The sequence below is a fragment of the Camarhynchus parvulus genome, chromosome 10 (genome assembly GCF_901933205.1).
Source record: "Camarhynchus parvulus chromosome 10, STF_HiC, whole genome shotgun sequence".
Lineage (NCBI taxonomy): Eukaryota > Metazoa > Chordata > Aves > Passeriformes > Thraupidae > Camarhynchus > Camarhynchus parvulus.
This window is the reverse complement of record NC_044580.1, coordinates 20,188,777-20,214,847: the sequence shown is the minus strand read 5'-3', so window position 1 is coordinate 20,214,847 and position 26,071 is coordinate 20,188,777. Positions and strand designations below refer to the sequence as shown.

Below are 26,071 nucleotides of genomic sequence, written 5' to 3'. Positions count from 1 at the left end.
ATGGGATTAAAAAAAATGTATATGAAACATATAATTTGAAACAGTCAGCAGATCTGTCTCAATTTGAAGTAGCTGTAACAGGGCCTATAGTATAAATAGACTAGAGCACTAATAAATGACCATGAGTATAACATTTGCCCAAGAATTCTTCTAAGTCAGAGTTGAAATATCTGGATTAATGTTAGCAAAATGTATCCTACTCACTTCCCTAGTGTAGTCCCTGAGGAGCAAGGGGTGATGAGTGTGCCCTAGCTTTGTTCCTGAGGAGCAAAAGGTGATGAATGTGTTGGCAGTCTATGAAGAGGTTTCTGTGGTGGATCTGGGGAACTGCAAGTCTGTTAACCAGCTGTCAGATTTATTGAGCAAAACAGCAACAACTAAAATATAAGGCATGATTAGTGTCTATCTGGGAAGACTCACCATTGGTTCTGCAAAGGGAAGTTCTGCTTTTCAAATGTCTTGTAGTTCTTCAAAGAGATCAGCAAACATGTAGATGAGTGATTTAGTCCACCAAGCAAAAATATTTGGGGAATCTAAGTCTATGAAATCTGTTTAAGAAAGCCTAATGGCCACAGAATTAGGGGCCAGGCTTTGGTATGCAGAAGTTACTGACAGAAGGATGGGTAAACAGAAGCTTTTTTTGATATACACTGTGCATCGAGACTTGGTCCTGAGCTGAAAGCTTGAAGCTTAACCTGGTGTTAGTCATGCTCCCACTCTTCTTTAGAGCCTTTATTTACACACTTACAGAATTTCCTGTGGGACTATACATTCCAGCTAGCACTACATAGTATCTGTTTTCTCTAGTACATTTTTGGGAAAGGAAAAGCATAGCTTCCTCTCAGCTGCTTCTGCTTCTGATGTACTTAGCAGTAGAGATGTGAGAGATTCTGGTCTGGGGATCCTAGTAGACATGGATTGACCTTAGGACAAGAGGTATTACTATAGGGGCTCCTTGCTTTGTGGCAAGTGTGTACATCTGGCACACACAATTTCTCTAATAAATCTCCCTGGCAGCCCTTAAGGCCAGAACAGCCAGACAGAGAAAGGCTTTGGGATTATGGGGGTCTAGAAAGAAGCTTTGCCTCAAGTTAGATATTTGCACAGTTCCTGTCTGGACCCATGTTAATTCAGTAAGCATAGATCTTGAAATGCAGCAAGGTGATCTGTCAGAGACAAAAGGAGTGTGTGTGAGAATAACAGATACAATTTAAAATGTGTTAAGCAGCTATATAGGACTGTGGAAAATAATGACAGTCTGTACAGGAAGATTGTGTAGGAGATGGTGTATCTTGAATGCTGAAAAGCTTAAAATGAGGAGTTATGCTATAATCCCAGGATTTACCTGATGGTGGTAGATCTTGAATGCAGACAGGTTTCTCTCAGTGACAGCAGTAAGCTATGGTTATGGCATGGTTTGGGGGGAGGAAGTGGGAAAGACTGCTACAAGAGAAATTTCAGGTCACAACTGATAATACAATCTAGAAGAAGCTCAAAATGTGAACTGGGAACAGTCTTATCTGCATTCCATATGTACTATCAGATAATACCCTTTGGAATATAGCTGCAGTTTTAAATGCTCTTTTAGTTTTGCAGTTTCTGCTTCAGCAGCTATTTTTAACTGACTATTTTGATGGTAAAGAATCTTTATAATTTTAATTTATTTTTTAAAGTTTTGCTGCAGCTTGCTGCAAATTCATTGCTATGTATCCTGTAACAGCCCTGTGAAGGTGTTGTTCATCACTGTTCTCCAGATGAACATACATAAAACTAGAGCTCTTTTATTGTTGTTTGGCTTTATACTTTATTTACCCTCTTGTTCCTACTGTGGGTGAAGGGAAGAGTGTACACAACTGATTTTGCCCTTAGCATTCGTAGCTTGGTGCTAGCTTCTCTGAGCAGACGGCTGTCCTAGAGCTCTCTTGAAATCTCTCCCAGCTAATGTTGTTTTGATTCCATACTACTGGAAAGATCCCAGTCTGACTTGTGTGGGGAACATGTACCTCCACACTGGTATGCTGAGTAAGATATCTGAAGGATAAAACTATTTTTTTCAGAGGTGCATTAATTGGAGAATATAATTCCCTTAAAGGCTGATGCTTGCAGTCTGATTAGGGAGAAGTCAGCTGCAGCACAGCAGTTACTGTAAAGCCAGAGCAGTTGTTTGAGTTTCTTACTTGACAGATTTGTAGTAACCAGTAAATGTTTGACACCACTGGCAAGAAACAAAATATGGAGACTGGTAACACAATATGACTAAGTAAAGCAGTCTACCTGAATATTCCAAGACTTTCCTGTTTGCAATTTCTCACTTGGCTACAATAGTTCTAAGGGATAAGTCTGGGAGTCTATCCCAGATATTTAGTTTTATATTTTATATTAATGCCTTTCAGATCTACCTCTTTGGGATGCTGGGAACAGAAGTGTGTAGTGTTCAAAGTGGGGTAGAGCTATGCATTTATACAGTGGCACAAGGATTTTTTTCTTCCTTTCCCTATTTCTGGCATATCTATTGCTTTCTGACTGCTGCTGGGCAGTGAGCTGACTCATGAGTAGAACTGAGCTGATCATAACCTCAAGATACCCCAGTGGTACAAGTTGGCTCTGGTTAGCAATAGTTAGTGTAACTATATATGCGATTAATACTGATAAATAAAGGGGCAAATGAAACTCAGCATTGTGAAGTTTCCCTGGCAGTTCATCTGCAGCCATACTTGGTACTATCCATAAGCTTTGCCACCAGTCTGCTTTCCTCCTTTTCAGGTAGTCTACCATGAGCAGCACAAGTCACAGTGTAGGCTTATATGATGTCGTGGGTTTACAGGAAGCAGGTTTTCTGGGAATGGAGTGGCCAGAGGCCAATAGGTGTTCAGATTTTAAATTGACACCAGGCTTGGCCACTGAGGGTGGATGCGCCTCTGAGAACACAGGGGTTAGAAGCAGAGCACTCCCTTGGGCTCCCTCTTTGATTTCCGGCCAGCAAAGAGGCAAGGCCTCCCCTGCCCGGCTTCGAGCTGGGCGGGGCAGGGGAAACCTGCGGCCCGGCAGAGGTAGGCCTGACCCCTCAGGATGGAAGGGCGGTGGGGGCACCAGGAGGCGTTGGGCAGCCCCCCCCAGGAGAGACAGAGGGAGAGAGGCCCCGAGAAGATTTGGGCAGCCCCCCAGCTAGAAGACGAGAGAGGGAAAGCTGGTACGGGCCTGTGGCCTTGAAGTGATATCGGCCTGTGGAGAAGGAGGGGGAAGGGGGGAGTGCAGCAGGGAAGGAGCCTGGCCGAGTGCAGGAGTTTGTTTACCCCTTTCTGGACAATGAAGACCTCACAGAGCATTTGGACCTTTCCCGGAGGGGAGATGGAGTGGATGATAAAGAGGAAATGGGCAAGAGAATGACAGTCGGAGCAGTGAGTGAGGCTGGGAGAGTAAAGAAGAGGCCGGAAAGAGATGATGGAGTAGCTGGTTGCTGGACTCTTTTTGGTACAGCCATGGACAGAACCGTGCTTCCTCGCGACACAGAGGCTGCATGCAGGGGGGAGGCGATGGCTCAGAACTGAGAGGGTTCAGTTTTGGAGACCCCCGGCCCCAGGGGGTAGACAAGTATGGGGGGGACAAGAGGTCCCGAGAGTGAGAGGAAACTGTGCTTTTTTTGGAACTGGTCAAAGCACCCTTAAAAGGATAACCCTTGAAGCAGCTCTGTTCCTTGTCCAGTGGTGAGAGCACTGGGCATGCAAGGAAGAGGTCACCATGGCCCCAAGAAGGACTCCTCTCCTCTTGATGGACTGAAATTGAGTATTTACAGGGTGATGGATGGAGAGTTGAAATTTGGAAGATGTATTGGAAATGTGGTGGGGGGAGGAGGAATGCTTTTTGTGGAGTTTTCATTTTCCAGGTGTGTGTGTGCGTGTGTATGTGTGTGTTTTTTTCCTTTTTGTAGTTTAGTTAATAAACTTTTTTTTTCTAAGGTAGAGGCCTGCTTTGCTTATTTCCTGGTCACATCTCACAGCAAACACCAGGGAAGTATATTTTCATGGGGCACTGGCATTGTGCCAGTGTCAAACCATGACAATATGACATGGCTTATAAAATAATGGTTGCACTATATCAATACAACCTTTGAGATTTTGACAAGCTTATTTGGTTTTTATTAAGAAGGAAGGTCATATTTTTTGTAAAGCCATGCTGATTGACATTAATTTAGTATTCTATTTGAATCTTTACTGCTGATGGGTTTTCCAGTCTCCTAGGACTTAAATGCCAGAGTAGTGGAGCTCATATTGGAAGCTGAGAGCTTCTTAGTCAATCTTAGATCTTGTACAAGAAATTATATTTTGCATAGGCTTGGTCTGAATCCTTGGTCTGTTACTGTTAAAAGTTCATTGTCTCTAAAATATATTTTAATTTCTTTCAACTACAGAAAAGAAATATTTACTGAATGTTTCTGGCTGTATTTGACCTGCAGAGCTTAGTTTTAAAATGAGATAGCATTAAAACATCTGCTAAAGTTTGTAAAATCAGTGTTTTTATATATGGTCTTACATGGTTCTGCTTTTGTGCTAAGAGACCTCCTCTGGACATTACACATCCTCAGAGTTCTCTTTTCTCTTAGGAAGCTGAACAGAATTTTCCCCTCAATATTCAGCAGAGGAGCTAACAGAACCAGAGCAGCTGTGAAAAATTGATTCCTTCATAGGAATGGTGCTTCCCATGAGTAGATGGAAGATGAGCTTCATATCATGCATCTGATGCCAGTATACTGATGCTGCTTTGGCAGGCCAGGGAGTTGTCAGTCTTCATCTCAGTTTGCCTGTTGTATTTCAAACTGTTCCTTTGTTCCTACCATGTCTTTTGAGGTTCTCGCTGTGACACCCAAAAGGCTATGGTGTGAAAATAAGAAACCAAAGCCCCAGTGAGCTGTTTTGATCTTCAGCTCAGCATAGGCCCAGCAAACACCAGTTTCTTTCTTTTGTGCTGTTCTGCCCGATCATTGTTACTGACTGAAGGTGGGGGGGGGAGCTAAAATTAATGCAAGTTTGGAAAGGTTTTTCCTGCATTTTCTGCATTTTATCTCCACAGATAGTTAACTTTCCAATTTTACGAGTTTCTTGGCTCAAAACTCCTAGAGTTGAAATCACCCCAATTGTGAATTCACTGGTTGCATTTCTAAAGTTAGAACTTGCCTTACTAAATTGTTACTCTTGTTTCTGAAACCAGATGCTGTGGTTAAGTGTTGCTGGCAGTTCATGGAATTCAAAATGTTGAAATGCATATGGAGGCAAAAAATAACTGGGTTTATCCTGGAACAATCTTCCTTATCCTTCGAGGACACAGGAGGGAGTGGATTGAGCTGAGCCACTCCTGCTGTGCTGTCTGTCATAAGGAATATTCGAGGGGTCACGATCTGTTTGAATGGACCTTGAGGGAAGATTAATCCTTGAATTTGATAGAAAAGGAAAATAATGATGAGATCTTTGGGAAAGGGTTGGGCCTTTTTTCAAGACACAATATAAAACAAGCATATTTTGGGGTTTTTTTCCTTTAGTACTTTGTGTCTTGGTAGGTGTGATTGGTTTTTCCCTTGTTACCTTTAAAAATTTACCTTTCCTTTGTTACCTTTTAAAAAAGAAATATCAAGCCTGGGCTGTGCTTAATGTAGTAGCTTGGAAATAACTAAACAGTTTTGATTTCTCAGGCCTTTTTTTAAATGGCTTTGGTGGAATACATTCTGAATTGATTTGAAGCGGTGGAGTTTGCTCCAGTGATGTTGATCCTCATCTACAGAACTTTTTAGGATGGTCAAGTTGGATGACACCTAAATTTCTGATGGTTAAAAAAAAAAGGAAAAAGATCTCTGAACAACACAATAGGACAAGGACATATATTTCTTTCAGATGACCTGATCTCAGTGTTTCCTTCATATTTTTGTAAACTAAGGCCTGTTCTGGATTTTGTCTGCCTTCACTTTGACAGTAGCAAATGTGGAAATTGACAATGACTATTTACAATGTTATGTGCCTTCAGGTAAGTGAATGGTTTGAGTTTGACTTAATCCTACTTCTTTGCCTCTGAAATTTTAGTGAGTACTAATGATTCTGTCAAAAAATCTGCAGTGAACAGACTTCTATAAACAAAATTCTCCTGGGATCACTGTTATAAAGATGGCATTTGCTTGCATTTTTATTCCTATTTCATGGGGATGAATAATTCAAAGTGATTATTGATTTCCCTTCCTCCCCTCATCACATCCCTACCCCCTATTTGTTTTCCCTCTCTGGTTTCATCTGAGCTAGATCTTTGCAGGAAAGCATGTGCTGCAGTGCTGATCTTATCATACAGGAGAGCATAAACCCAGGAGGGAATAGTGCCTGAAATGGATGTCCTGTTTGATCCATGTCTGAAGAATATTTGCATATTTCTCAAATTTTTCCTTTTTCTTAACTAAGCAGATTACAAGCAGAAAGCGTCTAGAAACCATGACATCCTAAACATGCACACAATTTACTAGGATTAGTTTGGAGGGACTAACATTTTATCTCTTTAAATTTAAAATATGCCTGAAAGAGCAATATCTGTTCTGTAATAATAGCATATGGTTATTTCTGTGGTGTCTTGCATTTAGTAGCAACTAGATACTGTCACTGTTAGTTTTTTCTAGAATTTTCAGCTTGTCTTCAAACCTGGATTCATTTTGAGAGAAGCCTCCAAACAATGCCTGTTAAAACTGCCTGAACCTGACAGGTAATGGGTTCTACCGCCTCACAAAATGTGTCAGAGCTGTTTTGTATTGCTTACATAAAAATGTCTGCATGTCTACATCTTGGTTTCCAATTCTAAATGTTACACAAAAAAATGAAGCACCTATGGTGGTTTTACGAACCTGTGGTATGGGTTAATAAAAAATATACCTCTTTTTAGGCAAGTCATGTCTAGTCAATGTCACAGCCATGTAAACATGGAATTATATACAGAGTGTTGCCAACCTTCCCAACTGTATGTTGTCTTGGCAATTTTACTTGTGCCACTGCCAGTTCTAAATTCTACTCGGCCCTCTCCACAGCCTTCCTTTTGGTTTCTTTGCCAGGCATAGCTCCTGCCTGCCATTTGCAACACCTTCATTGTGATGCCTGATGCCTGTTGCCTCTCTCTTAAGATCCTGCTGTGATCTTTTTGTCAGAGCTGTCCTACCAGCTCCTTGTCTGTAGAGCATTGTGGCATTTGCTACCCAAATAACAGGCAGGGCACCTGCTGTTGTTGGTGCCTCTGGAATGACACTGCTCTCCATAAGGGCGTTAGCAGCCTTTGCACCCCTGTTCAGGCCTTGAAGACAGAGTTAAAAGGAGCAGGTTCCCAGGAATCCACTTTTGGGGCAGCTGGTACCTTTTCCAACAGGTTACTGTCTGGTTCAGGGCAAGAGTGGGATCTGAGGCAGTTAAGTATGTCTGGAAGGAGAAAATACCCTCTGCACAAAGAGAAATCTTGCTCTAGGATTTGGCTCATGTAGCTCATATTGCCTTGGTTGCATTTCTTTCTTACTTTCAGTGACAGACCTGGCTTGTCCCTTCTCCTTTGCGCTCTGTGTCTGACGGGCAATGTGGGAAGCTTTGTTGTGTCTAGGGATGCCTTCATGTTGGCTGAGAAGTACAGCCAACTCCAGCGCTGGCACAAGGCATGATAGATGTATGCTGCTTCTTGGAAATGCTCTGGGAGAAGTCTATTCTTTGAGCTCAGTGTAATTAGGAAAACACTAGGGTCTTATCCCAGTGTCACTAAGAAGTCACTGGGATTTGACTCTGGTCCCCCTCCCTCTTCTGCCACCCTCTGGGTGCTAAGGTGCTATGCTGCACTGGTACAGGAACACACTGCTGTTCTCACTGTGCTCTGGTATTTGCCTCAGTCCCTCTTCTCCTATTCCTTCTGGCCTTTCAGTACTGCTTGCGTTTGCTCCAGTTTTATAGCCTTGATTTATAAACCTCTTTATCCTTTCCACCGAGAGTTCTAGACAGGTCATCTTCCGTTGTTTTCCCTAAAGGTTTGCAGTTGCTGAGTTAAATTAGGATCACCATTTTTAAAACCTTACTTTCTGGGGCAAGAAGGACCAGAATGTTGCCACTGAAAACTCCCAGGGTTCATGAATTTGTTTAAAGCAGGAATTGGAAAAGAGGTTGGTAGCAGGTGCACACAGTCTCTCTGGGCCTGCATTAGGGATGCTATTACCACAACAGTAAAACCTTACTTGAAGAAGAAAATGATACAAAACTAAATGGAATGGATGACTTGGGATCCCCACCTTTAAACTTTTAAAATTCCACATTAGGGCTGTTAATTCTCAATAGCTCAGATAATAAACACTTATTGGGCCCTGAAGCATCAGAAAGATGAAAACATCATTCTCAAATTAAGGAAGAAAAGCCTAAATATGTAACTGTATTGTAATAGATAACAACAACAACAACAACAATAATAATAATATACAACTGTACCTGCAAAGCTACCTGAAAGAATAAAATACTTTAGGGATTAAAGATTTTTTTTAAATAGAACTATACTGACAATCAAAGGGTTGTCACTACATTTCAGAAATGGTTATTTAAAAATAAGAAAGCTTGACAAAAGTGGGAAACACCTTTTTGGACAGAATTTAAGCTAACATACAGATTAAAAAGATACATATACCTGTAAATAAGAAAGGAGATAGGAAGACTCATTGAACAGTTGCAGAGAAAGATACAGTATTCAACAAAAATGAGTCCTTTAAATACATCCTAGTACAGCCTGTAGAAAAGAGTAAAAATTGCTGTAAAAATCACTGTAAAAATTGCAGAAATTAAGATAGCCAAGAGGATTTTGGGAGTGATTTGCCAAAGACTTGAACAAGTCATCGGTTTGTTTGTTTGATTGAAAGCAGATAGCGTGTGGAAGTCAGTAACTGGATAGTCTAAGCAAAGAAATCTTCCAAATGCAAACAAATCCTTGTGCTTCTTGGCAGTTTTTTCTGTCTTGTGTGCTGTGGTGAGAGCTTAATGCCTCTGCTCTTGGATGTGCTGTGATAGCCTTGTGCAGTGAGAGCTTGAAAGCTGGGATGCAGTCTAATGGAGAGGTCAGTAGAACTCTGCATTTCACACAAAGGTGTGGGGAAATAAATATATTTTACTCAAAATAATATCTATGTCTGGGTCAGGCCACGGTTATTCTTTGTCCCAAGGTTTTCAGAAGATAGTATATTCTTGATTAGAATATATTTTCTTATTAAAGACTTTGGCCTATAGTTTTTAAGAAAATCAAATGTTTTTGAGCTTGAGATGGTAGACAGCTTGGAGTTTTTGTTCGGAGAAGCATGACCTTTAGACTCATTGTAAGACTTATGCTTTAGCTGTAGTTCTTGATATCTCGTATGTCATAAAAACACACAGCCTTCATTTATATAAAACTGTTTTAAACATCATAGTAGAGGAAAAACTTGGAGATATGACCATGGCATTTGAAAATAACAGAAAAACATTTCAAGAACTGACTTTTTATATTTATGCTGGCCTAGGGAAAGACCGCGTCTATAGCTTATTATTATTTATGATCCAGGATATTACTGTCAGTGTGATACTGGCTAAGGTGTGTAGTCATGAAATAAGTGTTCACATTTTTAACAGTTTAATTCCATGTTTAATTCCATATCCTAGTCAGAAAGGAACTACACCTAACATCACAGGAAGCTTTGTGGCCTTTTCAAAGCCACGAGGACAGAGAACAGCCTGAAGACAGGATCTTTGTTTCAAACCATAGTTGTCAGTTTGACAAAATGGAAAAAAGTGGTTTGAGGTTTTTTAGCATAAATAGGGAAAACCTCCCTGTCTCTTTTCTAATTCAATATGTAAAATATATCTATCCTTGCATCAGAGAATAATAGTGTCTTTAACCTTTCATGTTTGAGTGGTCGTTGGAATTGAATCTCAATGAGCCTCATCTTAGTAGTGGTCCTGGTGCCTGGTCTGTGAGGTTCCATAACTGTCAGATGAATCTCCTGATCTCCTAAAGGACTGAAGAAATGGAAATTACCTTGATCATAGCTCTAAGTCTTCCTGGTAGAAGCTCAGTGCCCTTTTTTTAGGAACTGGAAGAGCCTTGAAGATAGGTGAGTGCTTCCCCTACTAGTTCCCTTTTGCTTTTGATGACAATTTTTAGGTTTATTGCTAAATGTTGTTTTCTTTAAAAGCTGAAAAGAAGAGATTATCTGCAGCTGCTATCTGATCATATGAAGGCAGGGAGGCTGCCTCAGAGAACATGTGTGCAGGAGGCTTCTTAGGCCACTTAAATAACAGGTGCATGGTAAAAGCAGCAGCTACTTTAAGAACCTCTTCAGTTTTGAGAAGTGTTTTGCTGGTCAAATAGTACACATATGCCAAGAACAGTGCTTTGTGAAAACCACCATACCTTGTAAATTACTTTTGCTTTGTAAACATCCACTTGCAAAGTATAAAAATATGCATTCCAGTTTGCTGGGGTGTGAACATGTAACTAAGAGTGGAAAGTGAGAGGGAAACTAGAGACAGTAGATGCACCTACCTTCAGACATTAATTTCATAGAGATAGCTGTTTCTAATGTAAATTCTCAATAGGAACTGGAAGATGCAAAATTTTTCTGACATAAAGAAGTATTTTGAGGCAAAAGAGAAAAGAGCATGACATATTGTTGAAAAAACATTGTTTCCTTGTAAAATAAGATCATGGATGGAAGATAACAAATTGGTCTGTTTATATATTAAAAAGGTTTTAATGCATTTAAGGATATCCAGCTAGTTCACGCTTTAAGTTGTACTTGCGTGAGTGTTAATAGGAAGGGATTTTGAAACAATTACTAATATCAGGAAATGTTCTGATTAGACAGTAAAATCTAATTTTGCTGCTTGAAATAGAATATATCAATATTTTAAAAAAAATCAATGCAGAAGGAGATCATGCTACTCCAAATATCCTGCTAGGGGCTAAATTTGATCACTGTTGTAGTGGGTGTAGAAAAGGAAAAGGCTTGTAGAGTTGTGTGTCATTGTATGAAACGGCCTGGGGAATATGCCCTTCCTGGTGTGCAATGGGAGCTGCCATTCTGGAGTGCTCTGAAAAATCTGCTGATGGCAGTGCAGTTTCCAGTGTGGGTCAGTTCTAGAGCCAGACTAGGTAATCCTCTCCCTTCCCTCCTGCACCATTGGCGCTGTTCTCTGAAGTGACAGACATATCTCAGTGTTGTGGGTTTATTAGAAAAGACCCCAAGAACTGCCTAAGGGATGAAATTGTCCCTGGGCTACCCATCTGTGGCAGTTCTTACACTGAAGTGGATGATGTTAACTCAAATATTAAGAAGCCTAGCTTATATGAAGCAGTAATAGCAAATACATCCTCCTGCTTTGTCTTCAGCACTCCTACATAGCAGCACCTTTAAGGTAATATCCTTTGCTCACCTGTTGCATCTTTAAACTTAAAAAGGGGACTGCACATTAGGTTTGCAGTCATCTGCATCCCCACCTGTTTACTTGGCTCTTTACTTCTGACTCCTTTTTTATTTTGACTATGCAAAACTCTTCAACTTGTGTTATACTGGTTATAGTGGGATGACAGGTACAATGGGTAGTGATAATGACCCCCTCTGTCTCAAAGAATGTCCGTTGTAGTGCACAGGGGACCTATAGCATGGAGCTATTTTCTTCATAGTTTGTCCTTTGAGAATATTTTAACCTTTGGTCTTTTTAAAAGATGATGCTATGTTACCTGTCCAAAATAAACAGAAATTTAAGATGTTTGATCCAGTGCATTGATTTTTCCTCAGCTTTACAGATATTTGCCACTGATGGATGTCATCTGAAAGCTACAGAAAGGAAAGTTCTGATTTGGGTTTTTTTAACTTTTAAAACTTAAAATTCTGTGATATTTTTATTTCTGAGAATTGCATCCTGTCTGACAGTCCTTCTAAAATCACTGAGGGAGACCTGCTGTGTAGCTGACGGGACATCTCCAGCTTTCACAATTAATTCTGGAATCTAGAAGTAAGCCAGCATCATGTGTAAAGCCAGCAGGGCAGTGAGAGTGGTTTCAGTTTTTGCTGTGGGGGAAAAAAAATCCAAAAAATCACTATTGCCAACTAGCACACCATGAAGTAATCTGTATATTCCAATGCTGGACTGGGATGCCTGAGACCAGCAAAGCAGAAACAGGGAGGCACAATTATTTGCAAGTGCCTTGGAGGTGATGCTGATTATGAAACAAGTTGCAAGGTTCTCAGAAAACAATGTAAACATTTATCTGAAAACATGCTGGAAATAGGTCTCCAGAGGTTGAATATCTGGTATTCTTGCCTCACTCATTTGCGTTCATTGTCTGTCCAGTGTGGTCCAAGCTCAGCACTGGCCCATGTCCGTGCGTGAGCAGCCAGGTGCTGGTGTGTGGTGTCAGGGTCATCTATCCCCCTAGCAGGGGTGGGTTCGTGTCACTCGTTTAAAACTGGAGGAGCAGCTCTGCAGCTGGAGTCCGACGTGAGGTTCCAGTTTGAGACAATTAAAGCTGAAGGCGCCCAAGGTGGGATGGAGAGCACCCCTCCGGGAGCTCGTGAGGAGAGAGAGGCCCGTGAGGCCTGAGAGTGATGTGAAAAGTGTTCAGCCAGCACCGGAGCCCTTGTTGGCTGGGCTCTGACCTGTGTCGGGTATTTCGGAGCGCGGGCCGCGGTTTGACCCTTGTCGGGTGTTTCACAGCGCGGGACAGGACCTCGGTCCACGCCGTTGCCCGGAGATCGCGAGCCGGAGCCTCTCTGGCCCGGCCGCGGAGCACCGGAGCAGACCAGGCCGCCCGTGGGGGTGCCCGGGGTCGGCGCTGCGGGCGCTCCGCGGCGCGCACAGGGTTAAAGCGCTGCGCTCGGGTGGGGCCGGGGCGGCGCCTCCCCGCCTCCGTGACACGGCAGCCGCTCGCCGCAGCCCGGGCCGCGCCGTGCCGTGCCGTGCCGGCGCATCCTCCGCGCTCAGCGCAGCCGATCGGCGTCGCTTCCCGGCCAGGATGGTAGGTGCATCTGTCTTCCCCACCGGCCTGGGGCGAGCAGCGAAAGGTGCCGGGGCGGTCGGGAGTGAGGAGCCCCGGTATCGTGGAGGTTGCGGGATGGAGGCGGCGGCGCTTTGTTCGCGCTCGGATGCTGTTCGTTGCTTTGGAAGACGTTGGTCGGCCGGGGAGGACGGGCCCTTCTGGGGAGGTAACGGGGGATATCGGTGACGGCAAGCGGACCTGTCCGGGCTCTGCGCTCCTGTGCGCGGTCCCGGTGAGCTGCTGGGGCTGCGCAGCCCTGGCAGAGTCGCAGGTGAGGAGACGCACCTGCGCGGAGCGCTCATAGCGGGTGCGGGTTTATTTCCTTGGAATTTGGGGGGTTGAGGGGGATTAGTAACAAGAGAGGAAGGTGGCTGCGGATGGAGCTTGGGGTTTCTATGATCTGCGGACCTTCCCCCTTCTCAGCTGTTTGTGCTCGAGTATAGGAACAAAACCCAAATTCCCCAGCTGCTCAGCTGTTTGCTGCACTTGTGTCCTTAGCTCAAACACAGAGAAGAATGTATGAAGATGGGTTTAGAGAAGAATCTGGAGAAAGTATTCTGCCTGTCAGGAACGTAAAAGAGTCCTGCATCATTATGTTTTATCCCAGTATAGTCTTCTGACCCTGAAGATGGTGTGCTGCTGGAGAACGGAGGAGGTGGTACAAGGCATCTCACAGATGCTGCCTTTGGGCAAGGCTTGGTAAAAGACAGCATTAGCGTCTGTATCACCGTTCAGCTGATGCTGGAATGAGGCTAATACCAGGCAGGAGGGGGGAGGGTTGTTAAGGTGGACTGTCGTGCTATTGATTTGATGGAAGAGAGATACAAGGCCTGTCTTCTTTTGCAATTTCTCTGTCCTTTGGTGCTGCACGCCTGCATATGAGTAGTCTTGAAGTAGCTGAAGTCTGACTTCAAGCTTCACAACACTACATTCTTCCAGTACAGGAAACCAAAAAGCACCCAAATGCGTCCAGTAGGTGGGAGAGGAAAAAGGAAGGTTCCCCTAAAATGTGAGTGATGCAGCCTTTCTGTGGCAGCAGAGGGAGAAGATGTGGCCAATCTTGGAGCTGATTTTCATCCTAGTAGGCTATAAGCAGGGACTTTGTGCTTAAGAAATGAGAATAACAAAATGCTTTCTTTTTCCTAGCAGTAGTCCTTTGTCATCCCTCACCTTGCTGCACTGCCCTTGTAACACAGAAGGATAAGGGGCCAGCTGTCTCCTTATCATTAGCTCTCCTTGCATTACCAGTGGTACTGTGTGATGATGACACTGCTGCAATCACAGACACATGAGGTTCTATTTCAATAGGGTATTTCTGGCATTCGTTAGTATCGCCACCAGCAAGCCTCTTGTTAAAAGTGTTAAATTATCTGTATGCTAGAGCTGAAATGTGTTGAAGTATTTCAAAATAGGACCTTTTATCTCCAGGGTTCAGAACTAGAAGAGCAAGAGCATGGTTTGCCATTTTGTGCAGACTTGGGTATGTGACCATGAATATCTGTCAGACACTGTTGTTTTGGCTAAGAGGGAAAAAGAGAACAAGCAAAACCTTGTAAATCAGGGAGGGAGCAATGAAAAGAAGTCAGTAGAGATACCAACAAAAGCTTTCTTAATATAGAAGAGAGGGGGCTGCGAGTGATCAGAATGGGACTGTCAGTGATTAGGGAGGGGAAAAAGGAGGGAGCTGTAATCACTGTGTCATTGATCATACAGTGAGCTTGGAGGGGAGGAGCATGGCTGCTGCACACTCACACACGCAGAGACACACGCACACACACACTGCGGCAAATTCTGCAGCTGGTGCCTGCTGGCTTGTGACTGCAGAAAAAACAAGCTCCGGTTTAAATTCTCTGATCTCAGAGACGAGGCTGTTTCTATTCCAAGTTGCTCTGGTTCCGCTGTGAAAAGCCCTGCAGGCTGGGCATTGTTCCAGAATGACAGGGATTCCTCTTTCTTCTGATGGGATAAGGGCCCTTTTGCTGTGTCAGGTCAGTACCCTCTCTGTCTCCTTGATGGTTTCATACTGGTTGGCTGCATCCAGCCTCTGTTTCTGTCCTTACAATTTCTCCAGCAAGTAGTTAGTGAGTTGGGACACATTTTTTTCTCCTCTCCTTTCCTTTCCTGTAATCTGGCAAGGCCAGGCTGTGAGACCTTCTGCCCTACTCCCATTCTGCAGATAGAGAGATGTGTAGCTTTGCAGTAGTTTCTTTCCTGACAAAACAATCTACCTCCTGTCATGTCCTTTTGCCACTCTTCCCCATTGTCTATCACGCTGGCATACCTGGGTCACATCTTCAGCAGGTGTGGTGGTAAGTGGATGGTAGACTGGATCACAGGAGCATGGTGAGCAATTGCCAGCTTTTTGGTGAAAGCAAGGAAGCTGCGTGTGTGTGAACAAGAGGTGCAATATGTCTCCAAGGGGCATGGCTGGACACCAGGGGAAGCACAGAAGATTAGTTCCTCAGCATGAGTTTCTGTGGGATGTGGCTTGTGCTCTTTGTACATGGTCAGACACAGACCTTCTTAGGTAACTTCTGGGATGCATCTTGCAAAGGAAGAAGAAACTCAGAAGCAGATAAAGATGCAGTAATACATTCTTGTGATAGGTGTCTGAGTACAGAGATCTTGGTGGATGCTGCTTCTAGCCGAGCCCAGGGTGCTTGTGACAGGCATTATCACAGACTTTCCACTGCTCCTTGATGGGCAGAAGAGAAAGGCCTCCAGACCTTGAGAGGAGATGCTATGGGAGCAGTTCGGGTAGTCTGGTTAGTACACGGAGACCCAACAGTAGCAGCTAGTTTAAAACACAGGGAGTATCTTCCAGCCTGTTAGTTAGGCAAAAGTACCTGGGGAAGAAGGGCAGCTGATAGAGACCCTCCATCAGCCCAGAAACTCTGTATAGAAGGAAGGAGAGCAAGCTATGTGTAAATGAATGCCTAAAATTTATTCTGGGGGGAATTTACTGAGATGGAAAAAAGCTTTATTTTTCTTTCCCCCTCAAAAATCATGAACTTTCTGGACTCCAACACCAGCACAGTAGCTGTTGACAGGAAAGATTAGAGAAAGTATTGAGCTAGTTTGGTTCTAACTTCTTAGTTTGTATTATTTTTTTCTCCATTCCCTGAGAGGTGCTTGGGTGCACAGTATGAATTCCTCTTACAAATACACCTTCTGTATTTGCTGTAAACACTTTCCTTCTAAAACGTTGAAAATGTTTCAATTAAACAATGGAATTAACAAGCTTCTACCAGTTTTTTGCAAGTTGGTGGAGCAGGCAATTGATCAGAGTCAGTGCCTTCATGGGAGCGGTGCGTATCTGTCCTGCGCTCCCCGCTCGCACGCCAGCTGTCAGCACGTGGCTGTCTCTGAGCATGCTGCCACTTGCACAGTTGGTAGTTTTGGCCCACAAGTGGAGCTGAGAGTATGGCAGTGGACAGCAGGGAATGTGGAGGAAGCTGGGATTATGGTGGCGGAACAGAGCAGGGTGGACACACAAAAAGCAGTCTTCATTAGTTCATGCTTTGCTGTGCCTAAGCTCTGTCACTTGTTTTTACCTTTGCTTCACACTAAGGAAATGGAGATAAATTTCTACGTGTGGTGACTTTAGATCAGTTTTCTTCCTCTCATAGCTTCCTCTCCAGGATCTCAAAAGTTAGTATTGATGGCACAGTTAGTTATGTATCCAGCTCTTCAGGAAGTTTCTGTCCTTCTGATGCTTTATTCACAGATGAACATGAGCACTAATCTCCTTGGCCAGCAGGTTCTTAGTTCTCCTGAGACAGTCCTTGAAGTCTTGCTCGACCGATTTCTCAAATGCGTAGAATATTACTGGGTTGACTTGGTTTTTTGGTTTTATTTTTTAATGAGGAATACAATTTTGATTAATTTCTGCTTTTTGGAAAAGCAGCATTATCTCAATAGCAGTATTTGGAAAGATATTAGTGAGCCCTTTCTTTCTTTGCTTTCGAAAGGAAAGGCTTGAATATTTCCTCCAAGAAGTTGAAGGCTGAGAATCACCAGCTAAAGGAGACTTGCAAATCACAGAGGGGCAGGATTCAATATGCATGTCCGTTATCAATACATAGCTACTGAGTAACATTTCAGTAGCTACAAAGCTACTGAATAACATTTGTCTCTCTTTGCACGTGTTACTGTCACTCATGCACCTTCTTGCGAGGCCCTGAAGTCTTTGGCAATGTGCTAGAACCTACCGAGGAGCTGTAAAAGTTCAGTGCTGTTTTTCACAACGTGCTATAGCTACAAACTGTGTTTAAAAAGCATGGCAGCATAACTGGCTTCCTCTATTGACTTTCAAGTTGAGAAATTCAGTTAATTGCTTTTGCACTTTGCTTATCTTTTGTTTCACTGATATCATCTGTCCATTCTCTATTAAGCTTCAGTGTCAAAAATTTAAGTAATTGAAGAGAAAAACTAGAAGGAAAAGGCCATTAGTAGCTCCCTGTTGAAAATTGTCTGAGGAATGTCGGTCTGTCATCAGGCACTCCAGATGTTCTTAGAAGAGAAATGGGCAAGAAGCCAGTGATTTTTCTTCCGGGTGACTAGATTTATGTTCTGAAAAGCTTGCTAAAAATGGATTAAGAGGGGTAATTTAAGTTGCAGTACTTAGACAGAAATGCAGACACTATCCAAGCCATGTAAGAAGTCAATGGCCTCCATCAAAAATTACTCCTTTGCACAAGGGTAAAGCATTGGATAGGGTGGCTCTCTGCGCCTTTGACCCACGTAGCGTCTTTCTGAAGAATCAGCTTGCAGGCTGATAGGTATAATACGTGTTTTGGCCCCGTTCTTGGTTGCTAGATTTATGTGTGAGTTTCATTTGTTACGGCTTTTCTTTCTTGCTGTTGGTCCGCACTCAAAAGCAAAGAGCACTGCTAAGGAAGAGGGAGGCATGGGAGCAAGAAAGGCTTCCATGCCTGCATGGATATGAGGGAACTGAACAAGTAAGAGGCCCTGTGAGAAGCATTTGTGGTGATGGAAGCCTCTCCTGGTCCTTTTTATTCTCCCTGGTTAGAAAGTTCAGTTCCTGATTCCACTGTGTAATCTGCAAGCTGAAATGGACCTGTCTACATGGGGTGGCATTGGGAAGCAGGGGCTTCTGAGATGGAATAAGACTTAAGTGAGCTTGTTTCAAGCAGACTGGTGAGAGGCAGTGGCTGAGAGGACATAACAAGGGGAAGATGGCCTGGAGTACTCTGCTAGAAATCTCCTTGGCTGCTTGCAAAGCCCTCTGCCTTCACTTCTAAATGGACAGGCCCTGTGTTTGCTGGCAGAATGGAGAGGAGGCCTTGGAATTTTCAACTTTGAAATAACTTTTTGTATCACATTCATTATTATTGTACTCCACCACAAATCAAATCCCAGGAACACAGACCATGCAGAGGATCTATCAAGGGTCAACTAGATCCAGGAATGCAAAGTCAAGATGCAACAAAGAAAGCTGTTGGCAGAGGAGAGCTGCTTTTTCTCAAGGGCTAGCAGAATGCAGTCCTGTGCTTCACCAACCACCTCAGCCACTCAGAGTTCACAGCTGGTTTAATATGTGTATCTTCATGAGGGCTGACATTCAGCAGGTCATCCTAAAAACAAGTAAGGGAATGAAGAAAAGCTACTTGGAATGAGACTGTTAATAGTATGCAATAGGAATGAGGTTTAAAGAGTCCAAACAGTTGCTGTAAGTCAGAGGCAGGACTCTCTTACAAAAATTTGGCGTCTCAATAAGCAAACAGGAGGAAATCTCAGAGTTGTTTTCCTGTGTGTGCAGTCATCCCCTCTTTTATACAATTAAGTTCTCCCTACCTCAGGCAGTTTATTTGTCATATTGATCAGTTGAGGGGAAAAAAAAAAAAGATAAATGGAACATATCATCATGAGCTGCTGTACCTCCAAGTCAGTCAGAGTCAGTATTACCCAGATACTTCTCAACTAAGAGAAACATGCAGTTTTCTTCAGTCTGTGCTATGCTCTTGTTGTACGAGCATGTGTTCTGGGATGCATATTCTTATAAAAATTAAGAGATAATAAGCTGTCTAACTTCTTTACTTACAGGAGTCTTCATCTCTACAACATGGAACAGGGTATCTGCCTCAGTGCCACTGGGAGTGGTTTTATGGAGCTTCTGTTTCAGGGACTGGCAGCAACTCCTAGCTGAAGTCCAGCTGACACAGGAATGGGAAGCATTAATTTGGTTTCCAAAGGGATCAGCTGTAATAAGTCTGTCAGGGCTTGGTGGAGTGAGGACACCAGATAAGAGGGTGTCTTAAGTTGTGTTCAGGTTTTCTTTCGTGGATTTATCTGGAGACATTTAAGAAGTCACAGCTTCAGCTCCTCACAGCTGGAGGCCATGTCTCTGTGCAGGGCTTCATTCCTGATTTATGTGAATGCCACACACTGTTCCTCAGCAGAAGGATACAAGGCCTACCTGAGTCAGCAAAGCTGCTGCAGGGAACAGAATATTTTTGTGGCCAATCTAGCAGCTAGCAAACTAGGTAGAAGTGCTCACCTTATCAATTATCTCAGGGGTGGTATAACTTCCAGTTGCAAGGCAGTAAAAATATGAGAAATTATTTCCAAAGTGAGTACCTGCATCTTCAATTAGTGGTTCTAAAATGGTTGAGCTATCAAATTGCTCCTTAGCATAAGAGTGAGACAGTATGTGCAATTAGGGAGCAAAGAGATGGTTGCTATGGTTGACATGGTATAGAAATAGAGGTTGCCTGGGAGAGGAGCTCTGGCATGAAAATACCACAGGGAGGAGGGAAGATGGGAAGCACGGGCAAGTGGTTAGCAGAAATATCTCCTGGGATGTGGCAAGTGCCCACAACCTCCCACACCTTAAGGAATATTTCATTTCCTTCTCTTGCCCTGCTGCTGGTTCACCTTTGTAGTAAATGCCCAGGAGGCAGGCAGTCATTTCACAGAGCCTGCTCTTACCTTAAAGCATGAACAGTTCTCCTGGCTTGCAGTAACGGTATGGTAAGGTGAGTTATGAAGTATCTCCAGCATTACACATAAAAGGAAACCTGAGAACACTTTCAGATTCCTCAGCCCTCTTCATCCTGACAGATTCAGCAATGTTTCTAGAAACCAGATCTTGTTCTCCTTCACTGCTGCCTGGTCCTCCCAGAGATATTCTTCTTTCTACTGGCTGTGTTTTTTCTTTCTCTGTCAATCCTAGTATGGTTCTCAATTAATTTCACTTTTTCACTCTGTTCCTGTTGAGAATCTTTTTTCATTTGTGGAGCTGTCTTGCTGACGCTGTCTCCTTTCTTTAGCTTCTTAAACTAAGTTCTCTGATTGCAGAGTTCTGCAGCTTTTAAGGCTTTTGCTCTGCCTCTGAGCTGTTCTGAAGTTTGTGCTTTTTCTGTCCCAAATCAGATGCTCTCTTCTTTTGTGGTGTTAGTACCTCACAGCTCCTCTTACACTGAGAGAGCTGGAATGCAGCAGTGTTTGGTGGAAGCGTATCTGTGACTGGTTGTCCTGTTTGTCCTCCTGAAGACAACTGTACGGGTGTTCTGGTTGGAAGCTTGAGATAAAGCCCTCAGAGGAGCACAGAATGCGTCACCGGCTCTGCTCTGGCTCCCCTGATGCTCCTGCACATGCTGTGTGCTTCTCTGCTCAGCCCTCTGTGCTGCACTGCCAAGCTCCCTGCCAGGGCTGGGTGTAATCCCTGTCACCCTTTTGTCCAGGTACAGAACAACACAGCAGGAGACCCTTTAGTGGATGTGTGGTCATAGTATAGAGAGGGTGCTCCTCTACCTTCTACTCAGCTTCAATATAACTGGAATATGAAAAATAGTGGTCAGTATACCACATGTACCCTAAATTTCCCTCAGTCTGCAGCTGGGATATTAGCTAAAGCCAAAGCCAGTATCTGGAGATTTGCCCTTGTTAACCGGCATAAGTTGATGTGGGTGTGCTTTCAGTCCGAATACAATGCTTTGCTTCATGAAGATGTTTGAATTATCTTCCTTCTCTCTGCACACTGCTTTGTGCTTTCCTGTGCTTTGTTTATTCAGTTCCTCCAGATAAGGCACATCTCCTATTGCAAATCCACAGGACTTTCTTTCAGTAGTGCTGTGTTTTTAACTGTGTGACTTGGTATCTCAATGTGAAAAATCATCAAACACTATTTTGAAATTTTCATAAAAAATAAAAACTCATACATATAGTAATATCTTCCTGCTTAAACACCATTGACTTCCCCTTCTTTTCTAGGTGCAGTTTAAAATCCCTCATTTAATGCCCTGGCTGAATCTGTGGCCTGTTTGGTGATGGTTTCCACTGCTCCACAGGTAGCACATGGCTCTGCCCTGGCCCTCCTTGACAGGGGCTCAGCACTTTGCTGAAGTTTTTTGCCTCCCAATTTTCAGATGATTTCCCTATTTCTGTTAAAAATATGTTTCCCTTTGCTGGTACACAATTAATTTCTCTGAGAAAATCACTGAAGATCCCCTTTAAGGGGATAGATTTTTTTATTTAGCCATTGACAAATAAATATTTCTCTATTTCTGCAGCGTGTTTGAAGACCTAAAAATAGAAAGTGTATGAAATAAGTCTTTACAGTAGACTTTTTTCAGACTATGAGAGGCAGAGCACTTACTGCTGGACCACAAAGCACTGTCTGAAGCCAGTTTCTCATCATTCTCAAATGCTGAATCACACTAGCAAGCTAAAACTACAGCACTTTCCCAATAATCTTACAAAAATAAGTAGCTACTGCAGCTATCACATGTTGTGTCAGGAGGGAAGGAGGCAGTGAGACAGCCCTTTTGCTGTGATCCCTAGTGATCTGCCTAAAAGCCCTTTGCTCTGCTCATCTCTGGAAAAGCAACAAAAGCTGGATGTGCCCAGGATTTCTGGGACCACTGCATTGCCTCAGGCTCTGGAAGGCAGTGGTTAGGCACCAGTGTGCACAGCAGCCACCCACCTAGGACTCAGAATGTCTCTTAGCCTTTGCTGGGGGGTTTCTACCAAGTTCTACCTGTATCCCTCACCTGGTGTCTCTCTCCTTACCTTGCCTGAGAGTCTCCTCTCATCTGGCAAAACACTGCCATTCAATGGCAAGGAGGAACAGAGTGGCACTTGTCCTGTCATTGTGATAAACACATCCAGGTATATTCCTGGGGTGGGAGAAACTGTGTTTGAGTTCCTGAGCTGGAACCACCTCATGAGGACCTGAATGGTGAATCCACAGTTGTTGGCTATGTACTGGCTGCCAAAGCAGACTTCGTGTTTATTTTGTAACTCCTGAGCATACCTCACTATCTGGCAGAGCTTCTAGGTGTCTGTCAGCCAGAGCTGGTCCCATCTGCCAGCTGTACACTGTTCAGGTTGTCTGCTAGAGGAAGGAGCTGTGTGCTCTTCGGGTGCTGGGAGTGTGACAGTGCTTCCCGCAAGGGCACATCCACTCCCTTCCCTCACTGCTGGACAGCGTGGGGCAGCCCTGCTCTGGCAGAGGAGTGGGTCCATAGCGGGGTTGGACACAGGGCTGTGTATCTGCACAGACAGGATGAGAGGCAGGACCCTGCCCAGAGTTCAGTGCAGAACCTTTTCTGCTTTTCCTCTGGCCTTTACAATCTCCCTCCCAAGGAGCTGTGGCTTGCCGTACTTGGTACAGTCCTGGAGTGCTGGTGAATGACTGTGCTGTTTCATTCTCTGAATGGACACCATTTGGGGCTGGATCCTTTTTCTTCCATTGGCACTGAAGAAACTGCAGTTGGAGACCTCACAGCCTCAGGATGAGAGAGACTGTTACTATCTCAGTGTTATTATGTAATTTCAGAGTGAAGGAAATGGCAGTCTTTCAGCTTGCAATAGCTCTGCAAATGCATACACTCTAAGAACCCTATGCATGGTTTCACTGTCTTCAGAGGTGGACTTTGTTCAGTAAACATCAGGAAGACCACATGATCCCAGGTTCAGCTCTTTGCTGAAGTGTAGCAAAAAGGTACTGAGCCATAGCAATATCTAGGATCTTCTTGTTAGAGTCTTTTCAACAGTGTCCCCTTGAAGAGGGATGTTCATGTCAGCTAAGACAGCCAGAAGTGAGGTAGAGTTGATTTTTAATCACTGTGGTTTGTGAGCCTTGATAACATTTTCAGACTCTAAAATTTCTGTATTTTTTATCAATGTATTATTGGTGTTCACTTTACAGGTAGAACCTGGCCTGATAAACCTAAATAATTTTAGGGACAAAGAAAGGGGGGAAGGGTGTGGGAAGGCCTAAGAGAGGTAATGAGGGATAAAGAATGCATCTTGGGTGGGAAGGGGCTGATTCCTATGTGGTCAGACAAGCAGTCTCCATCCTCTGGATGGCAAAGTTGTGGGAGCTCTGCAGCCCAGATTTGCACCTGCTATCAGACAGGTACACAGACTGGTAAGTGAGATCCCTGCCCTGAGTTTTCTTTTATTGGCTAAACAGTCCCACCTGACTTCTCCTCTCATCAAGATGTGCCAGTCCTTAAATCATCTTTTGGCCCCTATGTTCATTCTGATTTGTTGTACCAGTCAGAGCATCATGACTGATTTCAGCACAGTCACCTGAAAGACGACCCAGTGCTCTCGCCTAAGGCATCATTTCACAAAGGTGAGAAACTGGGTCCTGCGGCTCTGACACTTGATCTCTGATTTCAGCATGGTGAGCTGTAAGTGTGGTTCTTCCAGTCATGATTAACAGAATAAGACCTCTGAGATTTGATGGTCTGAAAGATTAAAGAAAATAACAAGCAGCATCTTGCATAGCTATCCTTGACAGCTCTTCAGACTAGCCCAGAATTTATTCTGCAGCTACAAGGGCTTTAGGTGTTTCCATTTAAAGCAGCAGAACACAAGGATCTGTGCTGTCAGCATGACCTCCTTTTCTGCCTCTACAGCCATCTGTCTGTCTGTAGGATCATCTCTCTCTCTCAAGCATCCTGTTTGTCACAGTTACCCCAGTGCACTGTCCTTTCTTCCAATCTAGCCTGACCTCCACAGAAGAGCCCTCTCTGCCTGACTGCTGAGCACTAAACCCACAGCATCTGCTCCTCTGTTCTCCCCTCTGCCTCTTTGCAGGTGCAGCCCTGAATGGTTAGTTCATATCCACTCCAGAGTCAGTGTGGCTTTGCTCTTCACTTGCTATCCTCTGCCATAAGCAAAGAAATTCTACACTCAAGGGACCATATAGTCAGAACATGTTATTTTGAAGGGACCCATAGGGATCACCAAGTCCAGCTCCCTGCTCCTCACAGGTCTAGCTAAAATTAAACCATATGACTAAGATCATCATTCAAATACCCCTTGAATGATGATGGGCTTGGTGCTGTTGGCAATTCCCCAGGGAACCTGTTCCCATGGCTGCCCACCCTCTTGGTGAAAAACATTTTCTAATGTCCAGTCTGAACTCTCTTGATGCAACTTTATTCCACTTCCTCGTGTACTAGTGCTGGTCACCAGAGAAGGGAGATCAGCAGCTTCTCCTCTGCTGCCCTTCTTGGGAATGCTGTGAACAGCAACAAGGGTACCCTCAGCTCTTCTAGTATGTGAGCTATACATAGTCTCTAAAAGAAAAAGAATTTTGACTTTTCTTCAAAGTTGGAGAGGGCTGCGCAGGGTCAGGGATCTGTGTTGAGAATGCACCTGGAGATGAGCTGTGTCCAGATATTTGTTCCAGGTAACTTGAAGACAGCAGTCTTCAGGAGCCTGGGAAGGATAGTCTTGAACTGGTCAATGGAATGGAGGGATTTTCTCATTTGCAATGCACACATTTCACTGTGATGGAGCTCTAATAATGACAAATGCCAGGAAGGGACCTGAACAGCATACTTCAAGCCACCATGTCTGCAATGTCACTCATACTGCTACACGTTCCTGGTACATGTGGTTTTTGTTAGTGAGAGGAATGATGTGCCAGGCTGTGTGTTTAAATCCTCTGTGTGTGCAGCTGCTACAACAGGCTGTATAGAGAAAGTGGCCAGCAAAGGGCTTCTCAGCCTGATAAGCACTTGGATTCACAGAGCCCTTGTCCGGGCATGGGCTGCCCCTGCCCCAACGTGGGGTGAACAAGGGCTGTGGCATGGGCTGCCTTAGGGCAATGTGTTGCTGCCTTACTCACAGTTTGCAGTTCAGCTCGGAGTTCATGTGCTGTTCTGCTTTGCCTCTGAATTTAGTTAAAAAAGAGTTTGGGGTATTGGTGTGCATGGGTCCATTGGTATGCAGGGAGTCCACGTTTCTGGAAATGGCCTATCTGTACAGCTCTGCTCCTGTATCGTCCTGAGAATCAACTGCTGCCACTGAACAGAGGGAATCTACCCCGCAGTGTGCCAGGAGCAAAGTTATGGAGGGCTGCAGTGCTTCACAGTGTCACAGAATTGGTTAACTGTAGGCTGGAAGGGACTTCTTCGGATTGTTTAGTCCAATCACATTTGTTCAAGAAGGGTAAGCAAAAGCAGATTTCCCAGGCCTGTATCCAGTTGTGTTTTTAGTATCTCTGGAAATGGATGTTCCACAACCTCTTTGTACAACCTATTTCAGTATTTGACCACTCTCATAGTAAAAACAGTGTTTTCTTGTGTTTAGATGAAATTGCCTGTGTTTTAATTTGTGCCTCACATCCTGTCACTGAGAACTACTGAGAGTGCCTATCTTCCTCTTCTTCATTCCTTCCCATCAGGTATTTATTTATTCATATTGAAAATATCCCCCCCCCCCCAACACACACACACTCAGCCTCACCTTGTAGGAAAACAATTTAGTCCCTTAATCATCCTCACAGCTCTTCACAAGACTCAGTCCTTCCCCATCTGCCAGCAACTGCTGGCCCTGGAGCTTGAGCCTTCTCTTTCTCCCCCATGTGCAGGGGACATTCCCCGCAGGGGTGAGAGGCTGCCAGCAGAATGCTAACAGCCAGGCTTTGTTCACAGCCTCAGTGGGGACAGCTCAGCTGCCTGGGCTGGGACCATGGGATGGCACTGAGAAGCAGTGTTTTCATGCCTGTTAGTGCTGCAGATGGGCCCCTTGCTTCTGCAGC

At 44.0% G+C, this 26,071-nt stretch overlaps 1 protein-coding gene across 6 annotated transcripts in view; it reads left to right on the top strand.

Moving 5' to 3' along the window:
* Positions 1-26,071, top strand: part of MAP1A (microtubule associated protein 1A) — a 48,856-nt gene that overhangs the window by 5,608 nt on the left and 17,177 nt on the right. The window contains exon 1 of one of the 6 annotated variants that reach the window (XM_030955684.1): positions 12,895-13,023. The exons of 3 other annotated variants lie outside the window; for them this stretch is intronic. The gene's annotated coding sequence lies outside the window, so the exon portion shown is untranslated. Of the gene's footprint in view, positions 1-12,894; positions 13,024-14,957; positions 15,033-25,491; positions 25,715-26,071 lie in introns of those variants that run through there. 2 more of the 6 variants (XM_030955687.1, XM_030955685.1) reach the window with 2 other exon arrangements.